This window comes from Malus domestica, chromosome 07 (genome assembly GCF_042453785.1).
Source record: "Malus domestica chromosome 07, GDT2T_hap1".
In the NCBI taxonomy this organism is placed as follows: domain Eukaryota; kingdom Viridiplantae; phylum Streptophyta; class Magnoliopsida; order Rosales; family Rosaceae; genus Malus; species Malus domestica.
Window position 1 is genome coordinate 5014399 of NC_091667.1, and position 4383 is coordinate 5018781.

General features: G+C 42.0%; 1 long non-coding RNA gene across 1 annotated transcript; it reads left to right on the forward strand.

Moving 5' to 3' along the window:
* The first annotated feature begins 1769 nt into the window (after window positions 1-1769).
* On the forward strand, window positions 1770-2920 carry LOC139197321 (uncharacterized). Its single transcript, XR_011582602.1, has 4 exons — window positions 1770-1978; window positions 2062-2159; window positions 2243-2340; window positions 2516-2920. It is a non-coding gene; the product is annotated as an uncharacterized lncRNA (long non-coding RNA).
* Window positions 2921-4383: the final 1463 nt, after the last annotated feature.

Below are 4383 nucleotides of genomic sequence, written 5' to 3' on the forward strand. Positions count from 1 at the left end.
TTATGGGTAATAGTAGGGTAGCTGGAACTTCGAAATTCTCGTGCCTAAACTTTGTCAGAGATCTTTGACAAAGTTATATGTGGTACCCGAGGAGTTGATGGTGCATATGGAGAGCGGTGATTGAACAGTAAGATTCACGTGCTTTCTACTTCACCAGAAATCTTCGACAGATTGCCCGTAATTTCCGCAAAGCTGAGTGTGCATGTGACAGGTGCTGACGAGGCTGAAAAAGCAGGTGCTTCTTCGATTTCTGAGATCGGCCCTCGTGGTCTCTGAGCAGCCCAGCTTTTGAGAAAGCAAACGCCTCTTCGATTTCTGAGATCGGCCCTCGTGGTCTCTGAGCAGCCCAGCTTTTGAGAAAGCAAACGCCTCTTCGATTTATGAAGCTCCGTCGAGTGCAGATTTTTATAGAGGCTGGCATTAAGTTCCACAGCACACTTGAATCTCTACCAGTAGAAGCTCATTTCTTGCACTTCTAAGATCTTGATTTGTCTGACCTCTTCCTTCTTCAACACATTTGAAAATGTCTGGACCCTCCGACCGTCGTTTTGACTTGAACCTTGGAGAAGAGACAGCCACGCCTTCTCCAGACAACATATGGCGCCCATCCTTCATATCCCCTACTGGTCCTCTTACCGTTGGGGATTCTGTGATGAAGAATGATATGACCGCTGCAGTGGTGGCCAGGAACCTTCTCACTCCCAAAGATAATAGACTACTTTCCAAACGGTCTGATGAGTTGGCTGTTAAGGACTCTCTGGCTCTTAGTGTTCAGTGTGCAGGTTCTGTGTCTAATATGGCCCAACGCCTATTTGCTAGAACCCGCCAAGTTGAATCATTGGCTGCTGAAGTGATGAGTCTCAAACAGGAGATTAGAGGGCTCAAGCATGAGAATAAGCAGTTGCACCGGCTCGCCCATGACTATGCTACAAACATGAAGAGGAAGCTTGACCAGATGAAGGAATCTGATGGTAAGGTTTTACTTGATCATCAGCGGTTTGTGGGTTTGTTCCAAAGGCATTTATTGCCTTCGTCCTCTGGGGCTGTACCTGGTAATGAAGCTTCAAATGATGAACCTCCAATGCCTCCTCCTTCTGGGGTTTTGTCAAGTACTGAGGCTCCGGATAACCACCCTCCGGTGCTTTCTCTTTCTGGGGCTCTACCGACTGCTGAGACTTCCCCTAAGCAACCTTTGTGAATGCTCCCTTTTGTTTGTTTATTTTGACTCATGTATATGTACATATTTGTGGCTTATCGAAAATATTAATAAATAAGCTTTGCTTCATTTCAACATATTGTGTTAAATACACCAAAGCCTTCTTCATAAAGTTCTTTGAATTTTTGCTTTTGTTGAAACCTGTATTGTTGAAGCTTTGTGAGTGAAGCATGTAGTTTGAGGTAGTGTTCCCTTAATTTCCCGAGTGAGGAAAACTTCTCGGTTGGAGACTTGAAAAATCCAAGTCACTGAGTAGTCACGAACTTTTGAGTACCAAGGCGTAGTAGCATATGGTGGGAGTCCCCCAAGTCTCTAGTCGAGGGAGTTGACGAATGAGGTGTCTTGCTAATAGTCCATGTCGTAAGTACCAAAACTTCATTCTTTTGTTTTCTAAGTGGTAGCCCCGGACTTTTTCTTCATAGATTTTGTTTATGAAGGTTGCTAGGCCCGAATAAGTGGAATTGCAGAAGGTGTAACCGTTGGTGCATTAACATCATAATGGAAGCATCACAATGATGGAAGCATCACAATGATGAAAGCATCATAATGATGAAAACACCATAATGATGAAACATCATAATGATGTTTCTTTGGTGGAATTGTTTTTCATTTCCCCTAACAACCGGAATTGTTTTTCAACATAACACCATCATCTGTAGGTCGAATCACAAAGTTGTCTTCATGAAAGTTGTTCGTTAATTCCTTAACTACAACATATCCAAATTGGAGAGCCATCGGAGCAGTACAACTCCAGAAATCCAGGTATGATGAGTGACTGTTTATCATTTGTCTGTCAACCCGTCAGATTTGTTGTGAGCTTTGAAACTCTATTTTCTCTTGCTCAGATCAGCATGCTTTCTTCATTGAAGTTGTTCCTCAGCTTGTGAACTACAACATATCCAAATTTGAGATCCCTCGGAGCTGTATAACTCAAGAAACTCAGGTATGATGAATGACTGGTTATTATTTTTCTGTCAACCCGTCAGATTTGTTGTGAGCTTCGAAACTCCATTTTCTCTTGTTCAGATCGGTATGCTTTCTTCATTGAAGGTGTTCCTCAGCTTGTGAACTACAACATATCCAAATTTGAGATCCCTCGGAGCTGTATAACTCAAGAAATTCAGGTATGATGAATGACTGGTTATTATTTGTCTGTCAACCCGTCAGATTTGTTGTGAGCTTCGAAACTCCATTTTCTCTTGTTCAGATCGGTATGCTTTCTTCATTGAAGTTGTTCCTCATCGACTCTTTCATAACATATCAAAAATTCAGGATGAACTAACGGTTAAATATTTCCAGATCTTCGAAACATCACAACAGCTTCGAAATCTGCAAGAAGCCGACTATCATGTTTGGAGCTTCAACACTTTAATTTCCGTCGCTCAAACAGAAATGGTTCCTTCTTGAAAGTTGTTCATATGCTCAAGAACTATAGGGTGTCCAAAATTCAGCTCCATTGGAGAAGAGCAGAGGTTGCAGAAATTTGATAGATGAAAGGAGGCGGAAGAGGGAGAGAGAGAAAAAGTCTCTTGGGTTGGATTTCTATTTTGGGGCAGATTCCAATTTTTGTAGCACCTTCATTATTGATGAATTGCTTGTACTTTTGTCCATTATGAAATTTGGGACTTTGGCTTGTTGTTGGATCTATTATAATATGTTTGAGAACATATATAAGTGAATAAATAAGAAGGAAAATTTTGGGCCCTTGTGGGTGTAAAACAAAAAATGTTTATGTTTACCCAAGTGTTTTTGTACAAGTTCAAGGGCATCTTGGGTTTTGTGAACAAAATTTGTTTATTTGGAGCAAGGTTTTGTGTTGAAGCTTTGTAGGTGAAACTTTGGTGTTGAAGCTTTGTGGGTGAAGCTTTGGAGGTGAAGCTTTTCGGGTGAAGCTTGTTGGGTGAAGCTTTTTAGGTGAAGCTTTGTAGGTGAAGCTTTGATGGTGAAGCTTTTTGGGTGAAGCTTTTTAAGTGAAGCTTTTTGGGTGAAGCTTTTTAGGTGAAGCTTTGATGGTGAAGCTTTTTGGGTGAAGCTTTTTAGGTGAAACTTTGTGGGTGAAGCTTTGTGGGTGAACCTTTGATGGTGAAAGTATGTAGAGGGAGCTTTCTAGGTGAAGATTTTTTAGGTGAAGCTTTGTAGGTGAAGCTTTTTTAAGTGAAGCTGTTCGGGTGAAGCTTTTTAGGTGAAGCTTTGTGGGTGAAGCTTTTTAGGTGAAGCTTTGTGGGTGAAGCTTTGGAGGTGAAGCTTTTCGGGTGAAGCTTTTTAGGTGAAGCTTTGGAGGTGAAGCTTTTCGGGTGAAGCTTTTTGGATGAAGCTGTTTTTTTTTTTTTTTTTTTTTTTTTTTTTTTTTTTTTTTTTTTTGGCGCTTGACACGGTCTTCATTTGCTTGTTTTGTAGTGACTGTGGAAGACGGATTGCTTTCTGATTGAGAAGGGTTCCGGCATCGCTTGCTATGAATGTAAAAGAGTGAGGGCTGAGTTGGCTAAATTACCTCTTTATTGAATTCATTGCCAAATGGCCTTCATTACATAGGATGCCAAACGGCTATAGCTCAACACTTGTACATCGTGAGTCTATTTGTAGTAGTACTTCAAGTGATCAGCGTTCCATGGATGGCCAAGGGTCTTGCCATCGGAGCTTCTAAGTGTGTAAGAGCCAGGGCGACTGATGCCAATGACTTCATACGGTCCATCCCAGTTTGGACTAAGTGTGCCTTCACTCGGGACTCTGTCGCAGAGTAATCTTTTCTTTAAGACCCAGTCTCCTATTGTGAAAGAACGAGGCTTGACCCTAGAGTCATAATAGTTGGAGATGCGCTGCTTGTAGGCGACATTCCTCAAGTGAGCTTGGTTTCTGTGTTCCTCGACTAAATCCAAGTTGAGGGTGAGTTGTTTGTCATTTTCACTTTGAATGTAGTTCTGGACTCGGAATGTTGCTTGCTCGAGCTCAACAGGGACAACCGCCTCTGTGCCAAAGGCAAGTGAGAATGGAGTTTCTCCTGTTGAAGTCCGATATGAAGTGCGATATGACCAAAGAACTTGGGGTACAAATTCTGGCCAACAGCCTTTAGCTTTGTCCAAGCTGGTTTTCAAAGTGCGCTTGATTATTTTGTTGATGGCCTCAACTTGTCCATTAGACTGGGGATGAGCTGGAGAGGCAAAGCATAA